The sequence below is a fragment of the Tachyglossus aculeatus genome, chromosome 2, assembly GCF_015852505.1.
Source record: "Tachyglossus aculeatus isolate mTacAcu1 chromosome 2, mTacAcu1.pri, whole genome shotgun sequence".
Classification (NCBI taxonomy): Eukaryota; Metazoa; Chordata; class Mammalia; order Monotremata; family Tachyglossidae; genus Tachyglossus; species Tachyglossus aculeatus.
Window position 1 is genome coordinate 21427214 of NC_052067.1, and position 18984 is coordinate 21446197.

An 18984-nucleotide genomic window follows, 5' to 3' on the forward strand; every position below is an offset into this window, starting at 1 on the left:
TAATAAGATAGCCAAAAAGATAGGTAGGCTATATTAAATTTCTTTCAGTACCTTTACTTGATTTCCTTTATCCCAATCCTTTCGGGTTCTGGGCATGTGGAGGGCGTGTGAATTTGAAAGGTTAATATTAAATTTTATACAGGATATCACAAAAAAAATCCCTGTGAGCCAAACCTTTAAAGGCTAATATTTGCTTTTCATTAGAATAAGATGCCTAGCTTATATGCTGAAAGATCGGAACTATAACCCAAACAGCTATTGGTATATTTTCAGCCTTCATACTCTTGCCTGATTTAAAAGGGCTTCCAACCAGACAAACTGGCAGGGCACCTGGGAGCTGAACCAATACAAGTTGGGGATGAGAGCAGAAGGAAGCAGGGGACTGCTTAACAAAGAGACAGGAAGTGGAGACCTCAGTTGAGAATGGGATGGTGATGCCCATGAGGTTCAAGTACTTGAGAGAAAGCCATAAAGGCAAAACATGTGGGAAAGCCAAAAAAAAAACCACTCTGAAAACCTTTAAGAACCTTAATCCAAGCTCAAGGGGGGCTGTAGTACAAGAGGAAAATTTAGGTATGTGACAATTTTATCATAAATTACTGTTTAGTATTTTACTTGCAATCTGAACCTCACGAACTTTATGCCTCTCATGAACTTAATGAAAATGCTTTTCTCTCCTCTTTTCTTGTTAATCGAGTTCTACAATGCAGGAGCTGTATGTTTGCTAAATAATAATGATAATTGTGGTATTTGTTAAGCTCTTACTATCTGCCAAGCATTATACTAAGCGCTGGTGAGGATACAAGCAAATCAGGTTGGACACAATCCCTGTCCCATGTGGGGCTCGCAGGCTCATGAGGTAACTGAGTCCCAGAGAAGTCAAGTGACTTGCCCAAGGTCACCCAACAGACATGCTGCAGAGCCGGGATTAGAACCCATTACCTTCTGACTCCCAAGCCCAAGCTCTATCCACTAGGCCGTGCTGCTTCTCTACCCCAAATTTAAATTTGCTATTGCTGAACATCCTTATGTCCAACCCTGCAGACACGTAAACATGTGCAAGAGCACAAACCATTTCATTCATTCATTCATTCATTCAGTCGTATTTATTGAGTGCTTACTGTGTGCAGAGTAGTGTACTAAGCGCTTGGGAAGTACAAGTTGGCAACATATAGAGACGGTCCCTTCCCAACAGCGGGCTCACAGTGTAGAAGAACCATTTCTTCCAACACCAAGGTGTGAGGTATTCACACAGTCTAGGGTTGTTGGACCCACATTCCCCAGGTCCCAAATGTTCCAGACAAAAGGTATGCTGCAAACACATATATAATTCACAGAGCCTGCACAATTCACAAGACAACAATAAAGAGTGACAATCCACAATGAGCTCACAGTCTGGGGGTGAGAGGGGAGACAGTCATCAATACAAAGACATCAATACAAATAAATAAAATTACAGATTTGTACATAAGTGCTGTGGAGTTGGGAGAAAAGGGAAGAGCAAAGGGAGCAAGTCATGGAGACGCAGAAGGGAGTGGGAGATAAGGAAAAGTGGGGCTTAGTCTGGGAAGACCTCTTGAGGGAGATGTGCCTTCAGTAAATCTTTGAAGGGAGGGCTGGGGGGAGAGTAATTGTCTGTCAGATTTGAGGAGCGAGGGCGTGGGCTAAGGGTCGGTGGCGAGACAGGTGAGATGGAGGCCCAGTGAGAAGGTTTGCACTAGAGGAGTGAACTGTGCAAGCTGGGTTGTAGAAGGAGAGAAGTGAGGTGAGGAAGGAAGGGGCAAGGTAATGGAGTGCTTTAAAGCCAATGATAAGTAGTTTTTGTTTGATACGTAAGTGGACAGGCAACCACTGAAGATTTTTGAGAGGAGGCAGGAGTGGCATGTCCTAAATGTTCTGTAGAAAGATGGTAGAGTTAATGCCTAAGGAACTTTTCAGTGCACTGGGTCTTTTGACTGCGTGTGTTTTGTGTACCTCAGGCAGGGACTAAGGAATGCAGGAGGCACCTTGTATTTCTCTAGCCAGTATGCCTATGCATCTGAGAAGGAAGCCATTGTTTCAGCAATCACTCCCACTTATCGATCCTGAAACTGTTATCAAATTAATCCCACCTCATCATTTTCCTGCTCTGCCCCTCATCGCTCAGTATATACCCTCTATCAAGGCAGCAATTCCTGGCATCTGCCAAATGCCTTGAGTTGACACTTCTTGCAGTCTTTCTTCCATTGCTGCTTGCTTGGCAACTTAAATCACTGAGTAAAGGGAGCCAAAGAGCTGTGGTAGGATGATGTATGGGCCGGGGCTCTTCTCCCACCACTTCTGGATCAGTGCCTTATGCTTAGCTCCTGCAGACCCAAGAATGTGATCATCACCTTCAAGGCAGATCTGGGGTAGCACAGATCACCTTGCCCACTCGTACCTCACCTTGCTACTTCTACTACAACCCAGCCCACACACTTTGTTCCTCTAATACCAACCTTCTCACTGTACCTCCATCTTGTCTATCTCACCATTGACCTCTCACTCACATCCTAGTTCAGGCCTGGAATGCTCTCCCTCTTCACATCAGACAGATAATTGCTGTCCCCCACTTCAAAACCTTATTGAAGGCACATTTCCTCCAAGAAGTCTTCCCTATGTCCTCCCTCCTCTTTTTCTACTCCCTTCTGCGCCACTCTTACTTGCTCCTTCATTCATCCTCTCTCCCATCCCCACAGCACATATGTACACATCTGTAATTTATTTATATATGCATGTTAATGCCTGTCTCCCCAACTAATCCGGGAACTCGTGAGCAGGGAATGTGTCTGTTGTTATAGTGTACTCTCCCAAGTGCTTAATACAGTGCTTTTCACACAGTAATTGCTCAATAAATACAACTGAATGAATGAATATGTTGAGGGTTAGGTGAGAAGCTCATTCTCTTGGACCCTGTGAGAAAAATCTGTATTATCAGCATCCACTGAGCTTGCTGGCTCTCAAGGTGTGATCGCTACTGAATGCAGGGATAAGCCTGGTTTAAGTGGAGAATGTGGGATGTGGGTTGGAAGAAGAGATTGCTTTTTTCCTCTCCAAATCCAGAGGGCATATTTTGCACCTTCCATAAGTGCGAGACAAGGCTCAATACTCCTATAGCCTCGTGATAAGGAAACCCTAAGAAAGAGGGGAATTCATTGGTGAACATAGAGGCAAACAACAGAAAATTTGAATGCTGAAATAAACTTATGGAGGTCCAAATATATTTTGAAATAATATTTAAGGGCAACTGCTAAAATAGCTTGTGTTACAGAAATGTGGGATTTTAGCATAAAAACATTTATGGGACTCTTTTTCTGGTCTTTGTTATAGACAGGAATATTTATTAAAACAGTTCTTTAATATATATCCTTCTCTACACTTAAAACTAACACACTGGATGCCACTCCCATTCTGAAAAGGGAATTACTGGGTAAATGATTACGTAAATATCAATGGGACAACTGTCTTAAGTTTTTCCCTACTCGTTTGGACAGGACTAATAACAATAACAATGGTATTTGTTAAGCACTTACTATGTGCCAGGCACTGTACTAAGTGCTGGGGTGGATACAAGCAAATCAGATTGGACACATTCCCTATTCCATATGGGGTCACAGTCTTAATCCCTATTTTACAGATGAGGTAACTGAGGGCCAGAGAAGGGAAATGACTTACCCAAGGCCGCACAACGGACAAGTGGCAGAGCCGGAATGACCAATGACCTGACTTCCAGGCCTGTGCTCTATCGACTACGCCATGCTATAAATTCCACATTATTTTCAATAAGTTCTGGTTATTGTTCACTCCTTGGGTGAAAATGATCTCAGGAGAAATACAAATCAGTTTCCCAAAGCCTCTCATTTACCCAAGATTTACCCCTTTAAGCATACTGACATTCACCCTACCCCACAGCAGCACTTTTATACTGCTGCTTCCCCTAACTGTAATTTCTTTTACTGTCCATCTCCTCTACTAGACTGGAAGATCCTTGAAGGCAGAGATCTTGTCTACCACCTCTACTGTACTACCAAGCACTTGCTCTGTGCAGAGCACTGTACTAATTGCTCAAAAATATCACTAATTGAGAAGCTGCGTGGCTCAGTGGAAAGAGCCCGGGCTTGGGAGTCAGAGGTCATGGGTTCTAATCCCAGCCCTGCTGCTTGTCAGCTGTGTGACCCTGGGCAAGTCACTTGACTTCCCTGTGCCTCAGTTACCTCATCTGTAAAATGGGGATTAAGACTGTGAGCCCCACGTGGGACAACCTGATAATCTTGTATCCTCCCCAGCACTTAGAATAGTGCTTTGCACATAGTAAGCACCTAATAAATGCCATCATTATCATTATTAAACGTTTCATATGAATCATTTAGAAACTCTACAAGCAAGAATGTATATCATTTGAAAATTTTCAGAGGCTTTGAAGTTCGTACAATACAAAAACTAATCAGTATTTCCCTAAGCAAACTTCATACATTTTTTAAAGGGTACTTGTTAAGTGCTTATTATGCTATGTGCCAGGCACTTTACTAAGCACTGGGGCATATACAAGCTAATCACGTTGGACACAGTCCCTGTCCTGAATAGGGCTCACAGTCTTAATCCCCATTTTACAGATGAGGAAACTGAGGCATGGAGAAGTTAAGTAAATTGCTCAAGGTCATAGCTGTCAAGTGGTGGAGTCAGAATTAGAAACCAGGCCCATGTCCTTTCCACTAGGTCACACTGCTTCTCTATCTTGACAAGGCTATTAGCTTTAAAATCTGACAAAAGGGCCTTCAGACAATTTCAAGTCAACTGTTCCTCTGAATGTTGCACTGACAAATAAAGCTATGCTAACCACACTCATTAGAATTTTAAGTTCCTCTTCTAAACCTGTTATTCTAAAAAAAAAATTCACTGGTTAATTTTATTTCTTCAGAATGTACAATGATGGGAGGGACATATTCAGAATTTTTATTACTTTCTTAATGCCTATAAGAAGGATCAATTTATATCATGTTGAACATGGGGTGAGGGGATTAAATATAAGATTCTTAAAACCTAATTACAAATCAATTCTGTAATTGCTTGTAAGAGTAACCAAAATAATGGAATCAGTTTATTCCACTTACTTTAGACTCACTGCAAATTACAAACATGCATATTACCTAAATTCAAGAAAACGGATTTTGTATCACTAAAAAAAAACTATCTAATTTTAGCCTCCAAACCCAAAATGACTCTTTTACAAACCCCAGAATCAAATCTCCAATGGTCTACCCCATAAGTCAATCAATCAATTAATCCATGGCATTTACGGAGCACTTACTGTGTGCAGAGCACTCTACTAAGCACTTGGGAGAGTAGAGACATTACTAGAGGGGGAGACCAACATTAATATGAATGCATAAATGACAGATATGTGCTTATTATTATGTGCTGTGGGGCTGAGGAAGGGGTGAATAAAGGGAACAACTCCAAGGGTGAGGGTGACACAGAGGGAGTTGGAAAAGAGGAAATGAGGCCTTAGGGAAGGCCTCCTGAAAGAGATGTGCCTTCAATAATCAATCAATCGTATTTATTGAGCGCTTACTATGTGCAGAGCACTGTACTAAGCGCTTGGGAAGTACAAATTGGCATCACATAGAGACAGTCCCTACCCAACAGTGGGCTCACAGTCTAAAAGACTATAAGGCTTTGAAAGCGAGGAGAGTGATTGTCTGTTGGAGTTAAAGAGGGTGGGTATTCCAGGCCAGAGGCAGGATGTGGGCAGGGAGTCGGCAGCAACATAAACGAGACTGAGTTATGGTGCATAGGTTGACATTAGAGGAGCCAAGAGTATGGGCAGGATTGTAATAGGAAATCAGGGAGATAAGGCAGGAGGGAGCAAACCCATGGTAAGGAGTTTCCCTCTGATGCGGAGGTGGATGGGCAACCACTGGAGGTTCTTGAGGAGTGGGGAAACATGGACTGAAGGGTCTTTATAGACCCTTATATAGATAGACCCTTTATAGACCCTTATATAGTCTTTATATAAATGAACTGGACACCAGAATGAAGTATGAACTGGACTGGGGTAAGACAGGAAGAAAGAAGGTCAGCAAGGAGGCTGATGCAGTAGAGGTAGGATAGGATAAATGGTTAGATTAATGTGGTATCGGTTTGGATGGAGAGGAAAGGGCAGATTTCAGTGATATTGTCAAGATAGAACCAGCAGGATTTGGTGACAGACTGAATATCTGGGTTGAATGAAAGGAGTTGAGGATAATACCAAGGTTAGAGGCTTGTGAGACAGGGAGGATGGTGATATTGTCTACAGTGATGGGAAAGGCAGGAAAGAAGACAGAGTTTGGGTGGAAAGATTAGGAGTTCTGTTTTGGACAATGTAACTAATTGGCATTAAAAAAATTCTGCATACACCTAATTTCCCTACAACTCAAGAGCTTTAGAAAATTCACCACAGTACTCACCAATTTTGATGCTGCAAGCATGCATATACAGTTTCTTCTAAGTCCAAATATCCTCCTGTTGGACAAAAAGTCCCTAATTTTCCTAGTAATAGTCTAGCCAAACGGCAAAGTGAAAATTGGCTGAACTGGGTTTTCTGCATTTTAAGTCCTTAATTCCTCAGCTCAAAACGTTTTAAAACCAATTTTCTACACTGATGAAATTAGATTTCAAAAAAAGTGCAGATTCTAAATTACAGCAATTCCAAAGTCCATAAAATGTTTCTTTTTGTTTGTAATTGTTTTTATAAGCAATTCCCAAACACATACTTGAATCATTTATAACTAATCCTCTGACTGAAGCTAACCCTGATCTCACAGATTACAACACTGGAATTCTCAGAGGCTTCCAACTGTGCTCACTTTGTATTATCTGCTATTTGGAGTCAGCTGTTTCCAAGTCTGCATTAAGAATCTCCCCGAGACTTCAAAGGGACTGTTAACTCCATTAGAAGAGAAAACAGCAGTCCCCTTTCACTCTTCACACAGTTCCAATTGATGCAGAATGTCTTTGAAAATTACACATCACTTTATTAATCTTCCCTCAGCTACAAAATGACATCCTGAGCTGACACTTTCTTCACAATCTGAGCTGAAGTTACACGCCAAAAGAAACACGTAAGTAAAACCCACCATCCCTCTTAGCATTTACCTTCCAACAATGTGTCTATGGATTCACTTCAAAATTCTTATTTTTGAGAGGTTTGAAACCAGATACAAAAGTATTCATTTAAAATTAGACCCAGATCTTTGGTTTAGCAATGTCAACTTAGTATTTTATATTTGAGTAATTCAGATGAAAAACTGTCCTTTCAAGTTGTCAAATAGGTCTGGCTCATACACAGTAAGGCTTTCTAACCTATTCTTCCCATAATAATTTCCAGCCTCCAGACTGGGCTGCACAACCAGTGCATCAAACCAATCAACAGAATAAGTGTTCATAGCAAAAGAGAAGCCATTAGAGTCTGTAGTTTCATTAATCTTCCTCATACATTTCCTCAATACGCAGTGAAAGAATGCAACTAAATTGTTTTGAAAAAGCTACTGCAATGTAATGGTCACCAGTTCTTTCTTTCCAAGGCACTTCACCTTACCTCTCACAGCCATCTTCTTTAACTGCCTGAAAAATTCCCTTAATTAGAATCATCAGGTTTCAGTTTGAAAAGGTAACTGCACCTGGAATGCTCTATGGTTCTCCAATCAGCTCCACCTCTTACCTACTTTCCTCTTATCTTTTCCCACTAAATCTGATATTTCCTCTTGTTTCCAGGGCATCATCCCTGAAAATTCTGCCAACACTTTCAATTCAACATAACTCAAAGTGAACTCCTCTTCTTCCTTCCTAAACTCACTCTCTTTCCCAACTTTCCCCCAACTTGTCTTTGACTTCTCTGTCTTTTACCTGAGACGTGCTCGGATGCTAAAATTATCCTCAATTTTTTTCCCATACTTCCTGGATCCACCCATTCCACAACCCTGGTTTGAGTTCTAACCAGTTTCCCTGCCTCGATCAATCGTATTTATTGAGCATTTACTGTGTGCAGAGCACTGTACTAAGTGCTTGGGAGAGTACAACACAATATAACAGACACTATCCCTGCCCACAACAGGCTTACAGTCTAAAGGGTATACGTTTGCACTTTATGATTAGTCCATCTGTGAATCAATCATTTATGGAGCACTTACTGTGTGCAGAGCACTGTACTAAGCATTTGGGAGAGTAATAATAATTATTATTATGACATTTGTTAAGCGCTTACTATGTGCCAGGCACTGTACTAAGCACTGGAGTAGAGGCAACATAATCAGTTTTGACAGTCCCTGTCCCACGTAGAGCTCATAGTCTTAATCCCCATTTTACAGATGAGGTAACTGAGGCACAGAGAAGTTAAGTGATTTTCCGAAGGTCACACAACAGACAAGTGAAGCCAGAATTAGAACACAGCTCCTCTGACTCCCAGGGCCATGCTTTTTCCAGTAGGCAATGATGCTTTTCATTCTAAGCTCTTCAAGGGCAGGGCTTGTATCTGACATCTATGCATTTGAATCTTGTCTATGCACTTGGATCAGTTACCTTTGGGCATATTCACACTCAGCCCCACAGCACTTATGACTATGAATTATATATAATAAATTATTGATTTATATTAATATCTGTCTCCCCCTCTAGACTTTAAGCTCATTGTGGGCAGGGACCATGTCTGAGAAGCAGCGTGGCTCAGTGGAAAGAGCCCGGGTTTGGGAGTCAGAGGTCAGGGGTTCAAATCCCGGCTCTGCCGCTTGTCAGCTGTGCGACCTTGGGCAAGTCACTTAACTTCTCTGTGCCTCAGTTACCCCATCTGTAAAAGGGGGATTAAGACTGTGAGCCTCCCATGGGACAACCTGAACACCTTGTAGCCTCCCCAGCGCTTAGAACAGTGCTTTGCACATAGTAAGTGCTTAATAAATGTCATCATTATTATTACTAAATCTGTCATCATCTATCGTTAATCATATTTATTGAGCGCTGTGTGCAGAGCACTGTACTAAGCGCTTGGGAAGTACAAATTGGCAACATATAGAGACAGTCCCTACCCAACAATGGGCTCACAGTCTAAAAGGGGATTGAGATTGTGAGCCCTATGTGGGACAGGGACTGTGTCCCACAGTCTTGCCGCTTGTCAGCTGTGCGATCTTGGGCAAGTCACTTAACTTCTCTGTGCCTCAGTTACCTCATCTGTAAAAGGGGGATTAAGGCTGTGAGCAACCCGTGGGACAACCTGATCACCTTGTAGCCTCCCCAGCGCTTAGAACAGTGCCTTGCAGTGCTCAATAAATGTCATCATTTTTATTACTAAATCTGCTAAATTGCACTCTGCCACTTGTATGGTTTGTGACCTTGGGCAAGTCACTTGACTTCTCTGTGCCTCAATTACTTCATTTATAAAATGGGGATTGAGACTGTGAGCCCTATGTGGGACAGGGACTGTGTCCAATTCAATTTGCTTGTATCCACCCCAGTGCTTAGTACAGTGCCTGGCACATAGTAAGTGCTTAACAAATACCATTATTATTATTATTACTCTCCCAAGCGCTCTGCACACAGTAAGCACTCAATAAATACCACTGATGATTACTTAAATATTATTTTCCTAAGCACCTAGTACAGTTCTTTCCACACCGTGCTGGAGTCTATCAGGAATACCAGATTAGCTTCAGTTCTGAGACTTCAGAATTGAGAACCCAAGCAGAGTACTTGATTCTAGTGCTAGTGGCTTGCACACAACCACTCCCACTCTTTCCTTCCTCAGAGTTGTGTTCTTGCTGAGGAAAGGAGGGCAAAGAGCAAGTAGGCAGACAGGAGTGCACCTGCCTGAGAAGTCCATGTGTAGTCTCCACCCATTTTGGCCAACTACGGGCAGAATCAGGAAGAAATTCCAGGTTTCCCAATTCCCAAAGGACCAAGAGCATGACTGAATGCATAACAGAGAAGCAGCGTGGCTCAGTGGGAAGAGCACGGGCTCCGGAGTCAGTGGTCATGGGTTCAAATCCTGGCTCCGCCAAATGTCAGCTGTGTGACTTTAGGCAAGTCACTTAACTTCTCAGGGATTCAGTTACCTCCCCTGTAAAATGGGGACTGACTGTGAGCCCCCCATGGGACAACCTTGTAACCTCCCCAGTGCTTAGAACAGTGCTTTGCACATAGTAAGCGCTTAATAAATGCCACTATTATTATTATAAATGCCCAATAAAAGCAACTGACTGTAATTTTCATATATCACTTTTATCATAAATTGTTTTTCTTCAATATTTTGAACTGCTTTAAAATCTTTTAAAATAACCCATATCATGTGGTTTTATAGATCAAGCATTACAATATTAAAGAGCGTCCAAATGAGAAAACATCAAAATGCCCAAGGTGAGTTTTTTTAAATTTTTTCAAAAGAATGCTCAGTTTTTCCAAGCTAACAGTCCCAAAATGTTTTCATCAGGGTCAGCTACATAAAGTGATAAATCAGTAATGTGGCCCTAGAGGTTCATCACCCCCATTGAATTGCATCTGTGGGATCAAAGCCAATTTTTTGGCAGGGTGAGAAGCTACATTGCGTCTTAGAGCAGGAAAACAGCTAAAAGACATTGAGATGTCCGTTCCGGTTCCTGCCCCTTTGGCAGGGCTCAGCCTGTGACCTGGTCTTGACACCGGTGAGATTCCTACAGTGGGACCAGTGAGAATGAGCCGGGAGAGGGGATGGGTGGGGAGAGAAACCGTCCACCTCGGCCCCAGTTTGCCTAGATGGCCTAGGGGAAGCAGCGTGGCTCAGTAGGAAAGAGCCCGGGCTTTGGAGTCGGAGGTCATGGGTTCAAATCCCGGCTCTGCCAATTGTCAGCTGTGTGAGTTTGGGCAAGTCGCTTCACTTCTCTGGGCCTCAGTGACCTCATCTGTAAAATGGGGATTAAGACTGTGAGCCCCCCGTGGGACAATCTGATCACCTTGTAACCTCCCCAGCACTTCAAACAGTGCTTTGCACATAGTAAGCGCTTAATAAATGCCATTATTATTATTATTATTATTCCCCCAAAAAACTGGAGTTGGAAGCTGGGTTCATTTCTTTGATCTGAGGGGCTACCATGATGCTTCCAAGCCCTGGGCTGCCCTGGCTGCTATCACCCAGACCACCCAGCAGCTCTCCTGGTTCAACTGGCCTATCCTAGGCCAGAGTCGCAGCCATTTGGCTGATGAAAAATACCTACAGGAAGGAAAGGGGAGGAAGAGAGAGAAGGAGGAGGAGGAGAAGGAGGAAGAAGGCAAAGGAGACCCCTCTATTGCTGCCGACGCCACCACAGCCTCCTCCTCCTCCCCCTTTCTCTTCTCCCTCTCCAGCCATCCCCACACTATGGAGCCAAGGAAATAAGCACTTCAGGTCCCTTTCCCAATACGTCGCTCCAATTCCGGAACACTTCTATTTTAAGCCAGGCCATAAAAAGACAAAGACCACTGAACCAGAGCCGCTTATCACTTCCTTCTGTGGGCCACTATGATATTTCCAGGCCAGGGGACACTTCCAATTCCACTTTCAGGGAGTCATCACAGGACCTATTCATCCAAACATCCTATCATCATCATCATCAATCGTATTTATTGAGCGCTTACTATGTGCAGAGCACTGTACTAAGCGCTTGGGAAGTACAAATTGGCAACATATAGAGACAGTCCCTACCCAACAGTGGGCTCACAGTCTAAATGTTAGGGACAATGCCAATGTTAGAGACAGAAGAATCCTAGATTAGATGCAGCACTGGTCTACTCTAGCTTGGCTCTGCCCATGTTCCCATTTAAACCTAAATGCACACCTATGGGGTAGGTAAACTGTCCATTCTCATTCCATGACTCTTTCAGAGTTGCAAATCAAAGTGCTGTATTCTGATATAACAGGGGGATATATTATTACTCAAATTTAAAAAGCCAGAAAGAAGGTAACCAAGAGTTACCTACAGTAACTGTTACCTATAGTCACAGAAGCAAGCACAGTTCAAAAGTAGTTTTGCTGAATTCTGGGCAAAAGCTATGGTAAAGTTGTTTTGCACTGCCCTTGTCGTCTGATTTTAATAGTGTTGCTTTTTCTGTGCTTTTGAAATTAGGTGAATCAGAGAATCATGGAGCTTGAGAGGAGTTCTTAAGAGCTGGTCTTATTCAGGCAGGACCATACTGAAAAATCCCAGACAAATGAGACTCTCATTTGCTAGTTAATAAACCTTTAGTGATGCGGACCACCAACTCCCATTTTTTTTTGAAAAGTAGATCTCCAAATTTTAAGGAGGCAAGTAGCACTGGAATTTGTATCGTTACTATGTGTCTCTGTGCCTTGTCTGCTGTGTGACCTTAAGAAAGTCATTTAACATCTCTGTGCCTCGGTTCCCTCATCTTTAAAATGGGGATTAAGACTGTGAGCCCTATGTGGGACAGGGATTGGGTCCAACTTGATTATCTTTGTATTTACCCCAGATCTCAGAACAGTGCCTGGCACATAGTAAGCGCTTTACAAATACCATCATTATTATTATTACTTTCAGTCTGCCAACTGTACTGAAAGAAAGGAAACTTGGAAGGCATTTAATTAATAATGATGGCATTTATTAAGCGCTTACTATGTGCAAAGCACTGTTCTAAGAGCTGGGGAGGTTACAAGGTGATCAGGTTGTCCCACGTGGGGCTCACAGTCTTCATCTCCATTTTACAGATGAGGTAACTGAGGCCCAGAGAAGCGAAGTGACTTGCCCAAAGTCACACAGCCGACAATTGGTGGAGCCGGGATTTGAACCCATGAACTGTGACTCCAAAGCCCGGGCTCTTTCCACTGAGCCACGCTGCCAGATCAATCAATCAATCAACCAATCATATTTATTGAGCGCTTACTATGTGCAGAGCACTGTACTAAGCGCTTGGGAAGTAGATACTAGTAACTACTATCAATAATAATAAGTGGTATTTGTTAAGCATTTACTGTGTGACAAACCCTCTGCTAAACACTTGGACAGATACAACATGATCAGGACAGGCAGTTTAAAAAATTAAGAAATGTAGCAATGACTATCAATGGAGATTTAGAATGCTTTAGATACTTTCCATTTTTAGATTAATAGACAAAATTGCACAGTCAAGATACTGCAGAGGCAGCCTGTGCCCGAAGGAATGACTTTAACAATGTAAAGCCTCAGTGTGTCTCCTGTTGATTTTAGTATTCTGCAGCAATCCTAATTCACAACGAAAATCTTCCAGATCATATTAAATGTGCACAAATTGTAAAATAACGCTAGATGGCAGTGAATACTCAAAAACTGCAAGGCTGTTAGGACTAGACTAGTAAAATCATCATTTTTGTCCTTGCTAATACTTTTCCTGCACACAAATCACCTTCAAAATCTACTTACTGAGAAGTTCACCTTTAAAGAGCCTCCACTATCATCCATACGCAGTTTGAGTTTCTGGGGTTAAAGCGATGAGACATAAAACTGACCTGAAAACCACCAAACCTCCTGCTTGGTCTTTGAGATAAGTTGACTGAAATCTCATGATCTGAATTTGTGAATTTAGTATGCTGAATTACATTCATTCAATCGTATTTATTGAGCGCTTACTGTGTGCAGAGCACTGTACTAAGCGCTTGGGAAGTACACGTCGGCAACACATAAAGACGGTTCCTACCCCACAGTGGGCTCACAGTCTAGAAGGGGGAGACAGGCAACAGAACAAAACATGTACACAGGTGTCAAAATCGTCAGAATAGAATTATAGCTAGATGCACATAGTTAACAAAATAAATAGAATAGTAAATATGTACAAGTAAAATAAATATAGTAGTAACTCTACAAATATATACAAGTAATGATGGCATTTATTAAGCACTTAGTATGTGCAAAACACTGTTCTAAGCACTGGGGAGGTTACAATAATAATAATAATAATAATGTTGGCATTTATTAAGCACTTACTATGTGCAAATCACTGAATTATATCTCAGAATGCTAAGAGAATTTGCATAAACATCACTCTAAATTGTCATCTAAAAACGGATATGCTGACCTAAATTAACCTAACCTTAGGTCAGAGGACCTAAGGTCTGATCTCAGCTCCACCACTTGTCTGCTGTTTAACCCTAGGCTAGTCATTTAACTTCTCTGTGCCCTCAGTGTACTCATCTGTAAAATGGGGATTCAATACCTGTTCTAATTTAGACTGTGAGTCCCATGTGAGATAGGGACACTGTCCAACTTGATTAACTTGTATCTACCACAGCTCTTAGTAAAGTGTTTGTTACATAATAAGTATTTAAATACCACAACTGTTTTTTTTTTCATTCTACACTTAGAATTTTCTAAGATTTACACTTATTCTGGAAAATATATATTTTTCTGGATAATTTTTTTCTTTCATTCTTGTAAACAAAACAAATTTGTTCATGAAATTCTGAAGACACTGGAATGGTTTCCTGAGTAATTTTATTCCACATAGACCACAGAAAAATTAGAGAAAATGGATTTTAGATGAAAGCACCCTAAATCATTTTTTCATCACAATCCTCAAAACCTAGAAGTAATTTATTTAACATGGGTTTATGGATTAATTCATACAGATTTATGGATTTAATGAAACTTCAGGTTTAGTACTCAGCAAGTCACCAGACTGGAAAAGACCAACATCGACCTTAAGATATTAATTTCCAGGGACCGTGACTGGAAAATCTCGAAAGATGGGCAACATAATACATGTACAATAACATCCTGTTGTATATTAGCACTGTATCTAAATATAAGTAATGAAATTCTGAATAATATGTAATTGAATTTTTTTAAGTGTAGACTGCTTCTTAAGATGATCTATTTTCAGCTACAGAAGAAACTCACAGATATAAACAATATGCTAATTTAAATCACCAGTGACTTTGATTAACCTTCCTTAAGATTCTGTTTTTGTACACTGCGGAATGACTTTTCACGCTTTATATGTTGCTGAATCAAATAACTGCATTATTTACATAAACTGCATTTTTCTACTTTACTGACTAAACTCTGGTCACATTTCCAAGCACAGATAGTTTTTGGCTAAAGTATCTGGTACATTAGACTTGCCTGCAACGAGCTTACAAGTCTAGAGGGGAGAAAGACATTAATATAAATAAATTAAAGATACTTACAAAAGTGCTGTGAGCTTGTTGTGGGCAGAGAATGTGTCTCATTATTGTTATATTGTACTCTCCCAAGCGCTTAGTACAGTGCTCTGCATATAGTAAGTGCTCACTAAATAGTGAGCACTGTAGCTCACTAGGGAGCCACGTTTCTGGTGCAGTCATTTCCCAAGACCTTCCTTTTCCCAACCACCTCCTTGGTGCTGAGGCCTGAGCAGGAGGGCCCTATGGGTCCAAAGCACCTATGGAGGGATAGGCACTATGGAAAGCAGCAGATAAATGACCTAGTGGATAGAGCACAGGCCTGGGAATCAGAAGTCAAGGGTTCTAATCCTGACTCTGCCGCTTGTCTGCTGTGTGACCTTGGGATAGTCACTTTATTCTCTGTGCCTCAGTTCCCTCATCTGTAAAATGAGGATTAGGATTGTGAGCCCCACATGGGACAGGGACTGTGGCCAACCCCATTATCTTGTATCTGCCCCAGTGCTTAGAACATGCCTGGCACATACTAAGTGCTTAACAAAAAGCATAATTATTATTATTTTATTATAATAATAACTATTATTCCCCCTCTCCATCCCCCCGCCTTACCTCCTTCCCTTCCCCACAGCACCTGTATATATGTATATATGTTTGTACGTATTTATTACTCTATTTATTTTACTGGTACATATCTATGCTATTTATTTTATTTTGTTAATATGTTTTGTTTTGTTCTCTGTCTCCCCCTTCGAGACTGTGAGCCCACTGTTGGGTAGGGACCGTCTCTATATGTTGCCAACTTGTACTTCCCAAGCACTTAGTACAGTGCTCTGCACACAGTAAGCGCTCAATAAATATGATTGATTGATTGATTGATTATTATTACTATTAGAAGCCTGCCACTCTCCACTGGCTATTCTCAAACCCCTGCCACTCACTATAGCATGGCAGAGTACTGGGTGGGTCATTAGGGCTGTGATGCTGGAAGGGTTCCAGAGGCCACCTAGCAACTGAGGAGACAGGGTTGTCCTCACACTGGGTCCAAATCCACCGTTTAACGTGCAGAGAATGTTTAACGTTCTCTATATTTAAAGGTTACCAAACAATTTTAAGGACATTTTAAAGGTACTTAGATTGTGCAAATATATACATACATTCTAACAGTTCTGTCATCAATATAACACCTGTTGATGGCTTAACGAGAATGCCCACCTCACTCTCCCTGGAAGGGCAAAATATCATTTGGCCACTAAACAACTGCTGATTTCTTTAACCTTTCCTAATTTCCAGCCCTTTAATCATCTTGTCATGAAAGCTTCTTGCTGGAATAACAGTGAATTGTTTGCTCTCCTTAACATCTAAATATTGATCCTGAGCTCATCAACATTAAATAGAATGCAATGGGGATTTGAGGATTTACATCCCTTGTATTCCAGACAACCCCGAATAAATATTCAGTATATCAATCAAAATTGGCAGGGGCAGGGAGGGCGGGGGGCGGAGGATTTCACTGTTTTGGCATAGGAGTGGAGTTTTTCCCTCATCCAGTATACCTGCAGATAGTCATTTTGTTTCCCATTCCCTAGGTTGGCATGTAGGTTCAGTGGGGTGGCCCCAGTGAACACTACCAGGCTCAGACTAGGTTTGGGTGGCCTTGTGGCACCTCCACAGCTCCTTTTTTTAGGGTCATGGGGCCACAGTGTGACGTCTGAGGTACTGTCACAAACTTCAAAATTTTGCCGTCCCTTAAAGGATGTAAACAGAATAAAATTCAGTAGAGTCTTTCTTGAAGTCATTTTCAATTCTCCAGAAATTTCAAAATACTAAACAAATCCAAACCTGGCTTCATTTCTCACATTTTACAGAAGAGGAACTTTAGGCAACCCAACCTAAATGGGATCACCAAAGCTTACTGGGTTTCTCTCCCAAGTCCTTGCAGTTCTAAAGCAGCGTGGCTCAGTGGAAAAGGCACGGGCTTTGGAGTCAGAGGTCATGGGTTTGAATCCTGGCTCTGCCAATTGTCAGCTGTGTGAATTTGGGCAAGTCACTTAACTTCTCTGTGCCTCAGTTCCCTCATCTGTAAAATCGGGATTAAGACTGTGAGCCCCATGGGGGACAACCTGATCACCTTGTAACCTCCCCAGCGCTTAGAACAGTGCTTTGCACATAGTAAGTGCTTAATAAATGCATTATAAAGCAGAACCCATTACAGGTCTTGCATTTGGGTGACACAGAGGCCAGATGACCACAAACCACAAGCAACATGTGCACAAGTGGGGAGAAAAGAGGGAGGAGAGAGGATGTGCTGAAAGGCAATGAGAAATGGGAACTTGGCTTGGAACTTTTGGCACTGATAACTCCAGGGAAATTTAACATGCCAATCAGTGGTATCTTTTGCAGGGAACATGTTTCTGGACAAGCTAATTCAGGGCTTTTCTAAAAGCAATTTACAGCCAGTTAGCTGAATTACAGGATATAGGGATTCACCTACTTTGGAAACATCAAGTGCTGCTTATCAAAAGGAGGGGTTGGGAATTACATACACGAATACTCTTATAGGTGTACTTAAATATGTCTTCACAGGATACCCAAAAATAAGTCTAATATTCACTTAGGATAAAACAGTGAATGCTTTTCCTCTCATTTATTCTCGTGTAATAAATTCCAAGACTTAAGAGGAAAGTAAAATGGTAAGCATTCAGTTTGAATTGTTTCCTCATAATTTCAACTTTCTCCATTCATTCAATAGTATTTATTAAGCGCGTATTGTGTGCGGAGCACTGTACTAATAAAATGCTACCTTTCAGGATTAAAATAATAAATGCCATGATCTATGCTGTGGTCAGACAAGAATCTCTTTGTGGTATATGCACTAATCTAGACGATGTTTATATAATGTTGCCTTATGAACAAGCATGGGCAAAACAAGGATATTTACTCTAATGATGAGGCAAGATGGAGGATTTGCTTTGCAAATTGCCAACAAAAAATCATTAAACCCATAAAAATTCTGTACAGTGTGCAAAATTTGTATTGGCTCCTCTCACATTTACCAATATTATTCCTTCCTCGCCCATTGACACTTCCTTCCTTTGCCTCTCTATTATTAAAAGAACAGCATCTGTCTGAAGCAAATGCAGTCGGATTTCTCCCAACAAAACACAGATTTCCAAATAAACAACAACAAAAAATTATACACTTTTGGCTTGCTGCCAGTTTTAAAAAACCCTTACTTTATTTTATGTCCTAGCATGTAGGCCAATGCTTATTTTCAAAGCTGCATTTTATTTTATTTTTTTTTAGTCTGAGTGGACTTTATTCCCTTTTATCTTAGTTTTGTTGCTCTTGATTTTACACACACATATTCAAGAAAAAACGATATTCCATTTTACATAGAAGCTTCGCAGCTATGATCCTCAGTATGGTAAGAGAACATACGCAAATTCCATTGTGTTCATACGGCTGCCCTCATTTGGGGGATTCCATTCGGGCTACTACAACCAAATATTTCCCAGGGCAAAAATGAACTGCAAAAAAGGGAACACTGGAGGGGGTCCTTTTTCATATTCTGATACATTATTATTTCACCCCATCTCAACAAGAGGTGGGACTATTGCTCAGAAGAACACTGGTCCAAAGAAAGAACCCATAGCTCAGTCTGACAAAATGACTCTTATAGTGCATATGAAAAATGAAATCCACATCCAGGAGAAACCTGCCCCGAAACTGGAAATCATTTTATTTTAAAATACAATGTGTGGTGGAAGAGAAAAGAGACAAGGAGTGGGAGGAAGCAAATATATATTCAGTCAAATCTATCTAAAAATCTGGTCACG

General features: G+C 41.3%; 1 protein-coding gene across 3 annotated transcripts in view; it reads right to left on the reverse strand.

The window, feature by feature from the left end:
* Positions 1-18984, reverse strand: part of ANO10 (anoctamin 10) — a 255780-nt gene that overhangs the window by 169617 nt on the left and 67179 nt on the right. The window lies entirely within an intron of this gene.